The 19,169-nt window shown below is 44.8% G+C and overlaps 1 protein-coding gene across 1 annotated transcript in view; it reads right to left on the bottom strand.

The window, feature by feature from the left end:
• Positions 1-18,897, bottom strand: part of TIAM2 (TIAM Rac1 associated GEF 2) — a 441,154-nt gene extending 422,257 nt beyond the window's left edge. The window contains exon 1 of the mRNA XM_044289376.1: positions 18,542-18,897. The gene's annotated coding sequence lies outside the window, so the exon portion shown is untranslated. The remainder of the gene's footprint in view (positions 1-18,541) is intronic.
• Positions 18,898-19,169: the final 272 nt, after the last annotated feature.

The following is a 19,169-nucleotide window of genomic DNA, read 5'->3' as shown; positions in this document are numbered from 1 at the left end:
CTGGAGGCACCAACCCTGATCAGCTACATATAATAAATGAGCTGCCACTGTATTCTGATCCTGCAACACTACTTTTGTTGTGGTTTGAACCTTAGGGCTCATGCACAAGGTTGTATTACAGCTGTCTTGTCAAACCCTCTGATAGGGTTTCCACAGAGGTGCATTAGTCCTCTACTGTATTGCCCACATGCTTCCAATTTCATATGTACGAATACAAAGTTTTATTCAGTAAGATTCTCTATGAATGAGGGGGGGGGGGGGGAATAGTCATATGCTCCATCGGACAACACACATCTACAGAGAAATTATCTCAAAATAACACCTAGAATCCAATGGAGGTTGTATGGCAGGGCACAGAAGTGGTACTTTTGCTATAGCCAATCACTGGCTTCAACAGTCTTAAGCTGTATATCACTGACTCCAGTGACTGGTTCCAGTGGTGTTCAGGTATACAGGCACACCCTCGCTACAGTCAAAAAGGTGACATCATGGATGCAGTGGTGGATTGGAGAAGATTGGAGTAGCAGCACTGGAAATGGCAGGGATGTGTTCATTCTTTTGGAAAAAAAACATTAGTAAAGGGAGCTTATGTGCATGGTAAATCCTTTGTTTGGCCTCATGTACATGAACGTATTTTCATTCTGTGTCCGTTCCGGTTTTCTTTGTGAACCGTATGCAGAACCATTCATTTCAACGGGTCCGCAAAGAAAAACGGAAGGTACTCCGTGTGCATTCCGTTTCCGTAGGTCCATATTTCCGTTTCGCAAAAAAATAAAACATGTCCTATTATTGTCCACATTACGGACAAGGATAGGACTGTTCTATGGGGGGTCAGCTGCTCCGTTCCGCAATATACTAAATGCACAGGGATGTCATCCGTATTTGTTGCAGAACGCAAAATACATACGTGCATGAGGCCTTAGTCAAATACGCCATAGTAAGTAATATGAAAAGTGTAGTGCCCCAAACTTGGGGATACTATAAATTTTTTATATTGTCATGTTATGCATTTCACTGTGTGCTCCTGTCCCTTACTACCAGCAAGAAAAGGTTGGCAAAGGTTGGAAGGAACAAGGTTAACCACCCTGTTTCTCCCCTCTTAGTAGGAGTGGGCTGATCTTGCTCCCTCCCAAGATGGGGAGTTGCTGAGAAGCAACAGAATGGAGGAAGCTGACTGCAGTGCTCCTGCTCCTGTTACAGATTTCTCCAGAGAGAACTACTCCAAATTGTCCTCAAGTAAAGCCTTGAGATTCCAGACAGCAGAGTTAACTGCTACACCTGCATCTACAGACACTGCTATAAAGTGAGCCACCCATCACCTACAGCCAAGCCACCCATCGCCAAACAACCACTAGGCCAGTATCACCAACCTATCTGCATATCCTTGCTGGTGCCAGAGAAGAATTGCTGCTACTGTTTGTATTTCAAGTTCTATGTTGCACTTAGTAAAAAAGACTTATGTTTAACTCTGGCCCCATTCTTCAGTACTATAATTCCACTGTACCGATCCCCAGAGTGCATAAGCCTGAGGGAGTACATTGTGACACAACACTTCATCAGGGCCACTAGTGTAGAATTGAGGTGCCTTGGACCCACCAGTAAAAGTCGTTCTAGGGCCCTCTGTACAACTACCTGCAAATATCATCTGTTCACACAGAGTAAGGTAGTAGCAAGACCTTAAAGATGACTGATTATAACTGATTATAGGAGTCCCTGCAGTGACTTTGAGAAGGCAGGTCCCTGATGAAGGAGGATACTTACTGGCCTGCCTTTTTTGACGAATAATCTACATGTTTTTTTATATAGAAATAGGCTGGTTGAGATGTCATGTGCTGCCTATCTATATACAGTATAGAGCAGTCAGTCTACTGTGTCATGTGCTATTTGTGCAGAGGGTGGGCGACCAGTAGCCCACTGGTGGATTCACCTGTTTCCCTGTAGACCAGTCCAAGCCTGAGCGCTGCTGCCAGTCCTATCCTCGACACTGACTCATTGGGGGGTCGCTGCAAAAGGAGTTGTCTGACAAAAGACTCCTGATATTACCCATTCCCCTCCTTGAGTAGATGTGTATGTTGCAATCCCTTTTCCTTGCAGTTCCTTAACATTCAGTGTGTGAAAGATTTGCAAATGGGAGATACTTTTCACACCTCCTACGTCAAGATCTGCATATCTGCTAGTTTGATTATGCTAATAATAGGCAGTCATTCCTACAACTTGCATGTGGATTCTATTTCCTACAGTGCAAATAGATTGTGGGATGAGACGGCCTCTGACATCATTTCAATCATTTTATCCCATTTTTCACAGTTCATAGACCTGAAACAAACATTCACAAGAGAACAATGTGATAAAAGAAAACTTGTCATCCAATAAGCAATATAACTGATGTATCCATGGTAAAGGTACAATACTGCAGCTGTAGAAAATTGAAAAAAAAAAGCAAACAGACAAAATATTAAATTGTGATCCAGCAGTCCCACAAAATGATGTCCATTTTCATACTCTGTAAATCAGTCAGAACTGGAATCACTCATTTTATATTAAAAACACCACTTGGCTAGCCTTTGAACTCATATCCAGTGCTTGAAGCCTTAAAGGAGTTGTTCACCCCTGGGGGGCATTTTCTACAACCCCCCCCCCCTCCCCTTAGGGACGGCCAGATTTGGGGTGGGAATCATATTAACTGGATCCCTGCTGCTTGGTTCCGGCTCCATCGCTCCTCCTCAGGATTTGCAGGTCTCGGATCACCGGGTGTCTACATTGTAACAGTTTGGCATGGGTCACATGGCTGCTGCAGCCAATGGCTAACAATCATGTGACCCAGTGACATTGCCAGTCATTGGCTGTAGCGGCCATGTGACCCTCGTCAACATCGGGTATTTTTTATTTTTTTTTAAAGCAATGCATTATTTTGCAGTAGATATGCAAAAATCCCAGCAAAATAAAGTCACCCTAAAACCAGAATGTGTAATTGAGAATTGGCATGACTTTAAAGTAATTAGAGGTAAGAATATTTGCTTACACTTCTACCCAAGTCAACTTTGCTACTGCTGAAATATTAACAAATTCGACACCTGTCTAGTTCATACAAAGTAGCACGTTCGGAGCACACCATACTTTATTTTAATGGCTTGCACTTTGTAAATATAGAACCAAGCAAGATGGTGGGGCACAATGCCACATGCTTATTAAGGCACTAGGCTGGAAACGTGGAGCTTAAATGATACCTAAGGAGAATAGTCTTGAATGGAATATCCAGCCAGTTCCTTCATTTCAAGGTTCTGAAGGCACAATCTAGCTGGCTAATTAGGCTGAACTGCTCCAGTCCTCTATTACCCACTACATGTGAAGATGGAATTTCCTTTGTGCAGACACTAAGCACAGCTCAAGTTCTTACTGCTGACTCTAAAGAATGCAGTCTTATTTCCCATTCCCGCAATCAGCCGAGGAGCCTGCTGCTTATGCTGACGTGTTTCCTCTATTCGAGTGGAGCTATTCTTTTGTGTAGTGGCAGCACTGACACACAGCTAGTGCCTTTCCAGTTCAGCTCAGACTTACAATTTTGAGGTTAGGATTGTTATTGCTCACATTCTTGTTTAAAAAACCACACCGAGGTTTCACATGAGAAGAAAATTAGGAGGAAAAAAAGAGGATGAGAGTTGTGTTAGAAGAGCACTAAACTTATCCTATCTGCTTGCTGAGGAACGTAGTGCAACTTACTGTTGGGCAAGCAAGGCTGTTATGGATCTCACACTTGAGGTGGGGAGCACCATAGTGGATGCTACAAGAACATGCCAGAAAGACCAAGCAAAGAGGCTCCATAAAGGATTTTGGATGAGCATACTTCTATAGTGTTTTGCGTTAATGAAACAGGAAAACAGACACATTTGTAGATTTGTAGATCTTTTATCTGAAGTGTCTGAAGACCATGTTGGGTTTAAATTTTATTGGAATAGCCAAATGTAGGCATCCTTCACACATAATGGAGAGTTATCAAACCCTGCACTCCAAAGGACTACCTCCACAATGTCAACCTTTCACTAGTATTTTGAAGTCAAGGAGGCGGTCCTGTCAGTGACTGACAGCTCTCTCTGTATACACAATCATAGATGGAAGGCTGTCAATCACTGATAAGACCCCCTCCTTGACTTCAAAGCCCAGAATGAGCAGAAATTTCAATGACTGATATACAAGTTTAACTGAATCTTTTCCCAAAAAACTATACATCAGTCTGCTCAGCTCCTTCTGTTCTATAACATGCTGCTGTTCAATTACACTGCATTTTAAATATGACAGGTTCCCTTTAACCCGTAGGATACCAGCGCCATACATGTACGGTGCTGGAAACTGGGACAGAAATCCCAGCGCTGTACAGCTACGGTGCTCTGATCGGGTGGGCACAGGAGCTGTGCCCGCCTGATCAGCTGCAAGGGTCCGGCAGTCACTGATAGCCGGACTCCTGCTGTATGCGCCGACATCAGTTAAAACACAGATGCTGGCCCATTAACACATGCACTGCCGCGGTCAGCATTGACCGCGGCACGTGCGGTATCCAGCTGCTGTGACGGGGACCTGATGGCAGGGAAGGCAGCCAGATGCCTTCCTTAGGTATCGTGGCTGCCTTCCGTGTGAGCCTGTGAGATCCAGCCCCCTAAATAAATGCCGGATCCGTTTTCCAGATGACATCGGAGAGACGGATCCGGCATTTCAATGCATTTGTCATACGGATCAGGATCCTAATCCATCTGACAAATGCCATCAGTTTGCATACGTTTTGATGGATCCAGCAGACAGTTCCGGCGACAGATCTGCCTGCTAGAATCCTCTGCAGCAAGTGTGAAAGTACCCTAATACCAAGCAATCAAAAAGTCGTATGTACCCCAAAATGGTACCAATCAAACCATCACCTCATCCCGCAAAAAATAAGCCCCCACATAAGACACTTACTATCCATCAAAATCTGCACCGCAAAAGCTCCTTCCATTCTGAGTCCTGCCATGTGCCCCCACAGCAGTTTACCACCACATATGGGGTGTTGCCGCATTCAGGAGAAAATGGGTGAAAAATTATGGGGTGCTTTTTCTCTTGTTACCCCTTGTGAAAAAAATAAAAATTTGGGGCTAAGCAACATTTTATTGGAAGAAACAAAACTTTTCATTTTTACAGTCAAGTTTCCAAATTCCGTAAAACAGTTAGGGCATCAAAGTGCTCAGTACCCCCCTTAATATATTCTTTAAGGGGTGTAGTTTCCAAAATGGCATCACTTTTTCAGGGTTTCCACTGTATGTCATGGTCTCTGCAAAATCTGCCTCCAAAATCCATATGGCGCTCCTTTCCTTCTGACCACTGCCACGTGCCCATAGAGCAACAGTTTACCGCCACATATGGGGTATTTCTGAAAACTGCAGAATCAGAGTAATATATATTGAGGTTTATTTTGCTGTTAATCCTTTGAATTTTTCACCTCTATTTTCCTTTAATTCTTGTGAAACACCTTAAGGGTTAACAAAGTTTGTAACATCAGTTTTGAATAATTTGAGGGGTGTAGTTTCTAAAAGGGGGTCATTTATGGGTAGTTTCCATTACGTAAGCTCCTCAAAATCACTTTATAACTGAATTGGTGCTTAAAAAAATGGTTTTGGAAACTTTGTTGAAAATGTGAAAAATAGCTTCTGAACTTCTAAGCCTTCTAACATCTAACATCCTAAAAAAAATAATGACATTTACAAAATTATGCCAACATAAAGTAGACATATGGGGAATGTTGATTGATAACCATTTTATAAGTTATTACTATCTGTCTTACGCTACATGCACACGACCGTTGTGTTTTGCGGCCTGCAAATCGTGGATCTGTAAAACGCGGATAGCGTCCGTGTGTGTTCCGCAGAAAAGCACGGACAGCCTTCAATATAACTGCCTATTCTTGTCCACAAAGCGCGGACAAGAATAGGACAGGTTTTTTTATTTTTTTTGCAGACCACGGAACAGAGCAACGGAGTGCTTTTGTGTCCTCATTGAAATAAATGGGTCCACAGCTGAGCCGCCAAAACTGCGGCTCGGATGCGGACCAAAACAACTGCCGTGTGCATGAGGCCTTAACCCCTTAGGGACTTAAGACATACCGGTAAGCCATGTTTGCCGAGTCCTTAAGGACCCAGGACATTCCGGTACGTCCTAACTTTAAAAAGACATTGCAGCGCGGCGGGGGTTAATCGGAAAAGGATGTCCGCTGAAATCATTCAGCGGGCATCCTGTCACAACGCCGGGGGGGGTCATGCGACCCACCGCATCGGCGATCGCCGCAAACAGCAGGTCAATTCAGACCTGCGGTTTGCAGTTTTACCTTATCCGGCGGGCGGCGGTGCTATCGGGTCCCCATGCGGCTGTAGGGGGGACCCGATGGCATGGAAGGCAGTGCAATGTTTCAAGTTTTTTGCTTCAAAAATGAAATCATTGTGTAAAACTTACATAAATAAAAAGTATACATATTAGGTATCGTAGCGTCCGTGACAACCTGGTCTATAAAAATATCACATGCTCTAACCTGTCAGACGAATGTTGTAAATAACAAAAAATAAAAACGGTGCCAAAACAGCTATTTCTTGCTATCTTGCCTCACAAAAAGTGTAATATAGAGCAACCCAAAAACTTATGTACCCTAAACTAGTACCAACAATACTGCCACCCTATCCCGTAGTTTCTAAAATGGGGTCACTTTTTTGGAGTTTCTACTCTAGGGGTGCATCAGGGGGGCTTCAAATGGGACATGGTGTCAAAAATAACAGTCCATCAAAACCTGCCTTCCAAAAACCGTATGGCATTCATTTCCTTCTGCGCCCTGCCGTGTGCCCGTACAACAGTTGACGACCACATATGGGGTGTTTCTGTAAACTACAGAATCAGGGCCATAAATATTGAGTTTGGTTTGACTGTTAACCCTTGCTTTGTAACTGGAAAAAAAATATTAAAATGGAAAATCTGCCCAAAAAGTGAAATTTTGAAATTGTATCTCTATTTTCCATTAATTCTTGTGGAACACCTAAAGGGTTAACAACGTTTGTAAAATCAGTTTTGAATACTTTGAGGGGTGTAGTTTCCTAAATGGGGTCACTTTTATGGAGTTTCTACTCTAGGGGTGCATCAGGGGGGACTTCAAATGGGACAATCAGGGGGGCTTCAAATGGGACATGGTGTCACAAAAACCAGTCCAGCAAAACCTGCCTTCCAAAAACCGTATGGCTCTCCTTTCCTTCTGCGCCCCCTGCCGTGTGCCCGTACAGAGGTTTATGATCACATATGGGGTGTTTCTGTGAACTACAGAATCAGCGCCATAACTATTGAGTTTGGTTTGGCTATTAACCCTTGCTTTGTAACTGGAAAAAAATTATAAAAATTGAAAATCTGCCTTGAGGGGTGTAGTTTATAGAATGGGGTCATTTTTGGGTGGTTTCTATTATGTAAGCCTTGCAAAGTGACTACAGACCTGAACTGGTCCCTAAAAATTGGGTTTTTGTAAATTTCAGAAAAATTTCAAGATTTGCTTCTAAACTTCTAAGCCTTGTAACATCCCCAAAAAATAAAATATCATTCCCAAAATGATCCAAACATGAAGTAGACATATGGGGAATGTAAAGTAATAACTATTTTTGGAGGTATTACTATGTATTATAGAAGTAGAGAAATTGAAACTTGGAAATTTGTTATTTTTTACACATTTTTGGTAAATTTGGTATTTTTTTATAAATATAATTTTTTTGTGCCATGAAGTACAATATGTGGTACCAAAATTATGTGACGTCATCGGCGCAGGCGCTGAGGAAGGAGCGACCGAGCGAGTGTCCTCCTCTCAGTGCGCCTGCGCCGACTGAAGACGGGTACGGCGCAGGCGCGAGATTTAGAACGCAGACAGGGCCAGCCAGAGGACGAGAGCGCTCGCTGGCCCTGGCAATCAACAGGAGGAGGGAGCGTTTATTTGAAAGGAGGATGCGGCTGCTACCAGCAAGTAGCCGCCCTACTTGCTGGTAGAGAGGTAGTTTACTGCGCTTGGAAACCTAAGGCGACTAAGTACACGTTAAAAGACGAACTCTAAAATGCCTATACCTTGTTTCAAAAGGTGGCAAAATTTGGCCCAATCTGGAACATCTAGTTTTAGAAAAGCTAGCGTGCTAAGGGGGTGACTTAGTGAAAAAGGGACATGACTCAAAAAAGAGGCACGGCCTAACAGGCGAACATATGTCGGCACAACGTTATCACACATTTAGCCAACCCCTAGTTGATTTAAAGTTAGACAAAGGTGTCTATCCATGCACCAAACTTACCATCCGGCACGATCCACTGTGACAAATCTGGTGCATCTTTGCTTAGATTTACACATCTACATTTTAGACAGGATTAGTAAATCTAACCGATTGTATCTCACAAAACTACCTTCTAAACATAGACAGTGCCCCTTAGTCTTTTTCTTAGATTGTGTCTTACAGGTTCCTTCAGGCACATGTATGCTGTATATTAGACACTCCTCTAGGGTACATGCACACGGCAGTAGATTTTAGCCAGATTTTCATGAGTTTTCACACCAAAATCTGCATGGCTTACATACGGATTTGCTACAGATCTCACACTTGACATTGCAAAGGGTAACATCTGCACAAACCTTTGTCACGCTGCGGAACACAGGTTAAGTTCCTTGCAGAAAACGTCCGCACCGTGTACGAGACTGAAAATTCTGTAATGCTGCGGCTTTAGCTTTGTGGATTTTCACACAGCAAATCCACAGCATTGTAAAGTACCAGCAAAGGGAATGAGTTTTATAGGGGTTACCCAGGAATTGATAGGTCACCATCCCGATACCTCTGCAGATCAGCTGTTACATGGACCTCACATGAGCTCTGATGACTACAGGAGGCTCCGGGTATCTCTCCAAGTACAGCGCCATATACAGTACATCGGCTATGCTTGGTACTGCAGCTCAGCCCCATTCACTTCCTATTAGACCGATGTGCTGTGACAGCATATGGCTTAGGAACAGACAGCGGAGCTCACAGGGTGCAGGTCAGACCCCCACCGATCTGATATTGATGACCTATACTGACGGATAGATCATTAATATTAATTAACAGATAACCCCTTTAAGCAATTCTCATCCACACGCTGAAGAAAAAAATCTGAAGTGGAAATTGGCATGTGGTGCAGTTTTTAAAGGTTGAAATCAGCATTAAGTCAGCAGCATTTCCACAATGAAATCCAACCCCAACACATGGACCAGATGGTGTTTTTTCTGCAGAAACGTTGCAGATTTTCAGTCATTTATGGACCTAGCTGTACGGCACCTCAGTGCAGTGTCTTATAATTATGTCTTCACAAGCACGTTCCAGTCTTGCTTCAGTTTTACATGATATTAAATGTCCTTCAGCCGTTTCAGAACAATGTGTTCAGGGGGATTCGCCCACTGTGGTGGTAGTGTCAACACCTAGTAATAAGTGGTATTTGTATAGCTTCCTGCTAGCACATCAGAGAAGACACTGACCTCTACAGTACATGCTGCTGTTATAATGTGACAAAAGGGATTACAATCCAAAAATAAACTAATGACAAGAGACATTGTAATTACAGTAAAAGGAAATACTGTGTTTTTCACCCTATAAGACGCACCCCCCCCCCCCCCCCCAAAAGAGCACTGCATCTTATGGGGCGAATTCTGAAATTTTACAGTGATACATCGCGGCCGCACAGCGCGGCCGGCATGTGTATCAGCGGGAGGGAGGAGGGACTGGGGGCCGGCATCCTGTTTTGTAATGGCAGCAGTCACTGTATTCTGTATTCTACTACACCGGGCCCCGCTCACTGTAGTAATCATATAGGCAATGTTAATTCAACTCCTATCCAGGCTGTAGTACAGTACTTACTACTAACTTGCATAGCATGCAGGAGGCCGGGCGAGTGGGCAGGAGCCGGCAGCGTAACTCACTACATCACACGCCTGCTCCACCCGCTTTATGATGACCCCATAAGAGTGCCACCCGCAGAAGCCCCCATAACAGTGCCATCCTCAGACCCCCATAACAGTGTGTCATCCACAGATCCCCCATAATAGTGTCATCCACAGACCACCATTAGTTCCAAACCCACCAAAAGCACACCTTTTGGTTCAAAATTTGTATTTTTCTTATTTTCCTCCTCAAAAACCTAGGTGCGTCTTATGGGCCGGTGTGTCTTATAGGGCGAAAAATACGGTACTTGTCATCTCTGCTAAGACTGACCCAAGAAGGCTGAGAGTGCGGCGTATGTACAGTAGGTACCTCCTCCAGCACATTCCTGTCCCTCAATGTGTGTCTGAGGATGCAGCATCCTGGCGCCACACGTAGGGCTGGTCTCCAGGCTTCTGCAGAAACCTTTCAGGAGACCAGAAGGTCTCCCCTTTTTCCAGAGGCCCCACGACATTCAGTGAGAGTTCTGCCAGGCACAGAACTGGCTGCGCACTATTAAAGGGGTTTAATATGTAACTCATCCCTCTGCCTTCCCTCACAGTTGCCACAATCAGCATTGCGGTACCTGAGGGGTTAAATGACAGGAGCGGCGCGATCGCTGCTTCCCGTAAGTGTGGCCAGGTGCTGACTGTAAAATACAGCTGGCAACCGCCGCGTATGGAGCGGGCCCACTGCAGAGGCCCGCTCCATACATCCTCTGCACCACAGTGACATACCGATACTTCACAGTGGCTGAAGGGGGTTAAAGGGGCCCTTTTGATGGGACAAAGGAGGGGTATCTGATCACTAAAGGTTGTGACCCCTGGAGTGCCCCATGAGAATGAAGTAGTTGTGCGCATGTGTGACCTAAATTCCATTCACTTCTATGGGACTACAAAATACAGTGCTTGTGCCCTGCAACAGTGAAGTGAAGTACGAAACAAACCTCCATGCTGTTAGGTAATGTGGATATTAACACAAGGTGGCAATGGTGCCAAGCCAAAACATTAGCACTAGTGTGAATGTACCCTTAGTCTAGCCAAAAGCTAATACTGACAAGATAGGCAATGCGTCCTGAATAAGTACTGAGAGTGATGTCCCACCCAGTGGACGCCACGATCAGGGCTGAGCCGCAGCTGAAGGCCAGCGGATTGCTAATGAGATTAGTATTAGAGATGTCCCGAACTATTCGCCGGCGAATAGTTCCCGGCGAACATAGCTTTCAATTCAACTTAGAGCTGGGTTCCTAATGGTTACAGTGGCGTTGCTATTGCTGGTGTCACCCGGTGCGGTAGAAAATGGTAGACAATTTTTTTTCTACATTAAGGCTAGTTTTACACTAGCAGTGTGAGATCCAGCAGACTGTTCCGGCAGGGACAGCCTGCCCGATCTCTCTGGATCTGGTATTGGCAGCGTTGCCGTCCAGCCCCATTAAACTATAATGAATATCTGGCTGCAACCCGGAAAATATGCAAAGAATCACCGAGAAGAAAACCACTGCGCAGCCCCCGTCAGTGCCCCTCACACACATTATGAGGACCCCCCATAATTCCCCCAACACAGTATGAGGCCCCATAGGTGCCCTCTACATATAGTATCAGTCCCCCACACACAGTCTTAGGCCTCTTTCACACGGGCAAGTTTTCCGCGCGGGTGCAATGATTGAGGCAAAAGCATTGCACCGGCACTGAATCCGGACCCATTCATTTCTATGGGGCTGTGTACATGAGCGGTGATTTCCACGCATCACTTGTGCGTTGCGTGAAAACCGCAGCATGCTCTATATTGTAAGTTTTTCAAGCAAAGCAGGCCCCATAGAAGTGAATAGGACTGCGTGAAAATCGCAAGCATCCGCGAGCAAGTGTGGATGCGGTGCGAATTTCACCCAATCATTATTATTGTCCCTGATGGATCATATGATGAGCGTAGTGACATCACCAAAGGTCCTTTTCTCCCAGGTCCTTGAAGAAGAAGAAAGAAGACAAGCCGGGCTGCGCGTGCAAGTAGATGAGGTGAGTTTAATTTTTATTTTAGTTTTAACCCCTCCATCCCTAATTTACTTAGCATTCTGTATTAAGAATGCTATTTTTTCCCCTTATAACGATGTTATAAGGGAAAATATTAAAATCTACACAACACCAAACCCAAACCCGAACTTCTGTGAAGAAGTCCGGGTTAGGGTCTGGGTGCCAAACATGTGTGCAAAATGCATTAAAACGCTATTGCACTCGCAGGGAATAATTACGCATTTTCCCACAACGCACCCGCATCTTTTCCCGCACGTCACCCGCAACGCCCATGTGAAAGAGGCCTAAGGCTCCTATAAGTGTTCCTACATGGTGTGAGGCCCCCATAACACAGCATGAGGACACCATAAGTGCCCCACACACAGTCTTAGGCTCCCATAAGTGTCCCCATAACACAGTATGAGGACACCATAAGTGTCTCCCACACACCCACACACACAGTAGGAGGACCCATAAGTGCCACACTATGCACAGTATGAGACCCCCATAAGTGATGCCCCCTTAGCTTGAATATTCACCCATTCCATGTTTCTAGAGCAGGACTGCTCTGGTCCGAATCTCTGGTCTACACTTTTTACAGCTCCTTTGGAAAATGGAATCTGATTGGTTGCTATGGGCAACTAAGCCAATTTCCTTTACATCAGTTTAATAAATCCCCTCCTCTGTGTATCAGCGCAGCAGGCACGATGATGTCACTGTATTGCACCTGGCTGCACTGAACCACTGGCATTGGAATGGTGTAGTAGAATGACTGTCAGCTCCCTGCTTCACCATTGCGTTTAACTGTATCTGCAACCTGTGAACACAAATAGAGTTGAAGTCGGGACATGTAGCAGCCATCCCAAGACCACGGGACAGAAGCCGAAATTCGGGACTGTTCTGCTGGATCTGGGATGGTTGGAAGGTATTGACATTAGCGCTGCACGATATGGGAATTTTGTGTGATTGCGATTAGGGCCCTAAAAATTGCGATAACGGTATGCGATGCAATATTTTAAGGGAATTGTGCTAGAGGTCTATTTGCTTAGATTTTCAAGGCAAAAAGCACACACAAATTACTGATAATGCTGAAATGTAGTTATGCTCAACTCAAGAACTGAAATGCACAGTGTTTTTCAAAATAAAACATCTTTTACTAAAGTAAATAACATAATACAAAATACAAAACTTGCCATTTTCTTAATAGCACTGCACAGAACAGATAAATAAAATAGAATAGATACAAGAACATGTGTTCATTAAAAAAAGATTTTCCGAACACTGAACAAACACTTTTTAAAGAACACCATAGTCAGCAGCAGCAATATAAGGTAATATGTCGTATTTTTCACCCTATGAAACGCACCTGCCCATAAGACGCACCTAGGATTTTGAGGAGGAAAACAAGAAAAAAAAAATTTAACCAAAAGGTGTGCTTTAGGTGGGTTTTGAACTAATGGTGGTCTGTGGATGACACTATTAAGGGCGGATCTGTGGATGACACACTGTTATGGGGGGGATCTGTGGATGACACAGTTATGGAGGATCTGTGGATGGCACTATTATGGGGGGATCTGTGGATGGCACTGTTATGGGGGGGGATCTGTGGATGGCACTGTTATGGAGGGGATCTGTGGATGGCACTGTTATGGAGGGGATCTGTGGATGGCACTGTTATGAAGGGGATCTGTGGATGGCACTGTTATGGGGGGATCTGTGGATGACACTGCTATGGGGGGGATCTGTGGATGACACATATATAGCATCTTATGCTATGTGCCATCCACAGATCCCCCCATAACAGAGTCCCTGCAGTGTGAATGACCCCCAATACAGGGGCTGAGGGCCAACATCTGGATTAGGAATGACAGCGGGGACCGGTGCAGTCCCTGTATTCTAATGCACCGGCCCCACTCACTGTTGTATAATCTTATCTAACCTGTAGGCATTGTTAAAATATAATAATCAGTAGTATGCACTACAAAATGTTACCAATAAAAACTACAACTTGTCCCGCAAAAAAAACAAGCCCTCATACCGCTATATAGATGGAAAACTAAAAAAGTTATAGCTCTAGGAAAGCGACAATGAAAAAAGGAAGAAACACGTTTGGTTAGTAAGGCCCAAAACAGGCTGGTCACTAAGGGGGTAAAGGGAACCTGTCGATGAAAACCCCTTTATCATTGTAGTCTGCATTGGAGGTGTGGCTGACTCCATTGATCATGCACTAACCTGTCTGCCCCATAGGCTGATTTTTTATTTTTATTTTTTTCAATCTTTTTTTATTGAGTTTCAACATCTAAAAGACAAGCACAATATCAGTGGGTGCAGACACAAATTCGAATCATACAAGGATATATTACACAAGAATCGCTCCCTTGTATCATAACAAGGATGGCGGTGAGCGGCTGCACATTAATCCACATTACAGAAGACAAAGTACTGTGACATCGGCTCATAGGTTGCCAAGAACGGTAGTAGTTAGTCACAAGGTTGTTGTGTTGTATATAAAACAAGAAAAGGAAAAGCATCACTTAAAGTAAAACCAAATAAAAGAAACAATAACGAGCTCTCTCAGTACCCTACAGGCTGATTTTAATTGGTGCAAGTATAAAGTTGTAGCCTGCTCTCCCTGCATTTATTGGAGGCCATTGTGGCACCAGGAGTGGGCTCAGCATGCATGTAGAACCTGCATTGCCTGAACTTAAAGAGGTTGGCCACTTCCTAGTTACTGTTGACCAATGTGTCTGTAAGATGACTATATCAGTAGAGAATAGGAATGTCCCACGGCGCAAAAAACACCCAGTGGTTGGATTAGATTAAGTGGTCTTTTTATCGAGCAAGCGGTACAACACGGTTCAGGGATATACCCCTTCTTCAGGTACAAATGACTGGAGTCATTTGTACCTGAAGAAGGGGTATATCCCCGAAACGCGTTGTACCGCTTGCTCGATAAAAAGACCACTTAATCTAATCCAACCACTGGGTGTTTTTTGCGCCGTGGGACATTCCTATTCTCTACTGAACTACTGGCTTTCTGAGGGACTCCAGGCATCCCTGATCAGAAGTATTTATCCTGGGCTGCATACCATCCGCCGTGAGGGGCTTTTGCCAACCTGCTACATGGCTACATTAGAGTTGTGCCTAATCTAGCACAACTCCACCAGGTGAGCCTCCATTTTTGGAGATACTATTCATTTTCTATTCAAGACTATATCACCCTATGGTGCGCCATTTTTTTGTTCACATTTTCAGGAACGGAACCTCCAGCCCATAATAGAAAAATCCTATCCTTGTCCGTAATATGGACAATAGGACATGTTCTATTTTATTGTGGTTGCAGCGGAACAGACATGGTGTGCTGTCCACAGCTTTTGTGGCCACATTGAAGTGAATAGGTCTGCAACCGATTGCCCCCAAAAAAGGCGTATCACATGCGGATAAAAAATGTTTGTGTACATGAGCGCTTTTACTGAATCTTTTTCCACAAAACTGTATACCAATCTGCTCAGCTCCTGCTCTATAATATGCTGCTGTCTGATTACATTGCAGTTTCATAGTGACAGGTTTCCTTTAAGGAGTCATGCACATGGCTGTACTAGGAACGTTTGTGCACATATGGAGTCATCTATCAAACTAGTGTAAAGTAGAACTGACTTAACAACCAATCAGATTTCACCTTTCATTTTTCAAAGGAGCTGTGCAAAGTGAAAGGTGGAATCTGATTGGTTGCTATGGGCAACTAAGCCAGTTCTACTTTACACCAGTTTGTTAAATGAGTTTTGTGGGCCTGTACTGCACAACTGTAGCAATTTTTCTGATCCATATGTTCCTGTGAGAAATAAAATAAGGTCATATTACAGAATTATTCTCTGGAGTAGCCTTAAACAATCTATGTTCTTTAGATGTACGCTGTAAGGTGATATTCACACCTACCAGTTGAGGTGTAAGTTAAAACCACATTGAAAAACCAATGCATTCTGACACAGTTGTTTAGGGGGGAAAAACACCATATGGGCTCATTCACACAGCCGTTGTGAGGTCCCCAATGCATAGGCAACATCCGTGCGGCAGCCGGGACGTATCGAGACTCATTCAACTTGAATGGGTCCGTGATCCGTCCGCACCATTAAAAATAGAACATGTTCTATTTTTTAGCAGTGTGGCGGCAAGGACTAAAACACCAGGAAAGCACTTTGTAGTGTTTCCGTGGGGTTCCGTGCCTCCGCTCTGCACTGCAGCTCCGTATGCGCAGTGCGCCCTCTGTTCATTTCCCCGCCGTGTTCTCATTGTAGGTGTGGGTCCTCTCCTGAATAACATAAACGGGACGGATATAGGTCTAAAGGCATTCCGTTATGCATTCCATCATAGAATTGCGTTATGGTCCGTGGTAACGGACTCCATAACCCAATTGTGCTTTTACCACCAAACGAAGCGTGAACAAATTTCATAACATGAAATTCACTCATCTCGACCACAATGCATTAGTAAGTGCCTTGTATTAAAGGAGCTATCCAACCCCTATAATGACCCCCCCACCCCCAATGGCCAGGATGCTTCTGATCCGCGCACTGCTGCCACTGCATGTACCTGTTGCCTGGATCAAAATATCTGGCGATGGGTTAGCAGTCAATAGCAGGCCGCAACAGGTACTAGTGAGGCTCGTCCCTGTCACTTCCTACTACTGGTGATTCCCCAATCCCCCCATACGCCAGATATTTTGATCTGCTCGCCGGGGAGATGCAGCGGCAGCTGTGCGGAGAGCAGAAGCGACACGGGTGACGGGGAGTGGGTAAGTATAACCTATATGCGGGGCCAGGGCATGGGAGGGGGGTCATTATAGGGGTTCCATAACCCTTTTAACTTTCTCTCCATGATACATGCCACTTTCTGAAGGGAGATAAGCCCTTTAACACAATGTCCTAGAATATGTTCCTGGGAGATCCGCTAGTTACTTCTCTTAGGCCTCATGCACACATGCATACTTTTCGTTTGTGGGCTACTCACATGTTCTGATAGTACACTGATAGTTCACTCATTCCTACGGGGCCAGTCACACATCTGATTTTTTTTGTAGATCCATGTGGCTGTTGCACAAATTACAGAGAATGACATGTTCAGGTCCTTACTGCAGACAATACTAGTAATTTCTATTGATGGGAGTGAGAAAAATGCGGAGCGCACACAGAAGGAGTCAGTATTGTGGGGTCTGAAATACAAGCGGTTGTGTGCACGAGGCCTAATGTTTGCCCCAGATTATACCTAGGTGCCCCCCTAACAATGAGTGATTCAGTAAAAGGGCTCATGTACAGTGATGAGCAAACTTGTGTTTTCAGGTTTAGCGTACAGGTTCGGGTTATGGAAAAATCATGGGCAGCATAGACTTCTATTATGACAGAATGCCTCTTATAGACTTCCGGGGTGAATGCGTCATAGAATTGCGTTATAGTCCGTGGTAGCGGAATCCAAAACAGGATTCTTTAAAAACCCGAACCTGTGCGCTGAACTTCATCCCTACTAACAATGTTTAGTTATTAGGATCAGTGCTACGTCAGATATTTTACATTCCACATTGCGGACAACATTGGATGCCGCTACCAGATTCTCATTGTATGACTACCGAGCAAATCACTGGTACGATGAAGTTTAGGTGCCGCTCATACATACCTCACATGCAGCGTCCGTGGCCGATTCAGAAGAATACATGACATGGAACGACATAAAAGGACTAAGGCTGCACGGCATGAGTCGCGCAACAAAAAAGGTACAACTACACTGTGACATTCTTTACAATGATAGTCAATGGTATGGCACAGAAATCCAACTCGGTATAAAAAATACTCTGCGACTTTTCTGCGATACATGTCGCCGTGTAGTCCTAGCCTAAAGCAACTTGTCGGCACCGGTTTTATTGGGCACTGAATGGGAGCACTGATGATCTTGATGATCTAGAGAGAATAAATCCACCAGTATACCTCAGGACTGAGATCTGGCACAATACCCGATATACCACTCTGCGCAATAACTGCAGCACCCTGGGGATCGGCATGGGGGGCTTCACATGTGTCATTAGCATGCAGTTTTTGAGTGGATTATACAGGAAAGAGTCCACTCCTGGCTTTGAAAGCTGCATGTGTAGAGTCCCTCACTGCCTGCAGTGTTCAGATCTGCAACAGCTGTCATTTATTGAGCAGACTCCAGGCACCAGAGCAATGAAAACATCTAGTCCAAATAATTGTAACCCCCCAGAGCCCCCCTGGATCAGCAACCTGGAGCCAGGCAGGACAAGAAATCCCATAACATACACACATTCCAGCAGTGCAACAAGTCACACGACAGCATCAATCATGGCTACCTACATGTACAGATGTAGCAGAGCTGATGGGCTCAACTATTTACAGCTGTATGGTTTCTTCTTCATGACAGTTACCTGCAGTCCTGTTCACAACATACAGGCAATGGATGTGCCAAATGACAAACTGAGCTCTGCTGCATGTGCACAGGCGCCACAGGAGACCCCCGACTATACGGCTCTGGATCTTTATGTTCAGAAGCATCTCCACTTACCTCTACAATCCGGCAGATGCAGAAAGTTTCCCGCGGTACAAGGCACTCTCTGGAGAACGCCGCTCTCTACTACATACGGCCATGCACTGCACACAGCTAGCTCTGGAGAACGCCGCTCTCTATTGATACCGCCATACACAGCTAGCTCTATCGATAAAGCCGCTCTCTACTATATACAGACATACAGTGTACACCGCTCGCTCTATGGAGAAAGCCGCTCTCTATTATATACTGCCATGCACTGTACACAGCTAGCTCTATGGAGAAAGCCGCTCTCTACTACATACGGCCATACACTGTACACGGCTAGCTCTATGGAGAAAGCCGCTCTCTACTACATACGGCCATGCACTGTACACGGCGCTCTCCTCTCTTGTCTGCGTCCGCGTAATGTCTAGGGGACATTGTACACCTCCTGCATAGCCACGCCTCCACAAAGCCCATCTACCAATCCGCAGCCTCTGAGCGTTTAGTTATTTGCATACAGTGTGGCGCTGCGGCTGGGATGGTGGGCAGTGTGTCACATAGGGGCTTTACATATGGAGCTGTTTGTGTGCTCCCTCACTCTTCTGTACCATACAGCCACTTGTATAAAAACCAGCAATTTGTGGTAAATCTGTAAGCAGCT

Source organism: Bufo gargarizans, chromosome 4 (assembly GCF_014858855.1).
Source record: "Bufo gargarizans isolate SCDJY-AF-19 chromosome 4, ASM1485885v1, whole genome shotgun sequence".
Lineage (NCBI taxonomy): Eukaryota > Metazoa > Chordata > Amphibia > Anura > Bufonidae > Bufo > Bufo gargarizans.
The sequence above is the reverse complement of the archived record's forward strand: the minus strand, read 5'-3'. Positions and strand labels throughout refer to the sequence as shown.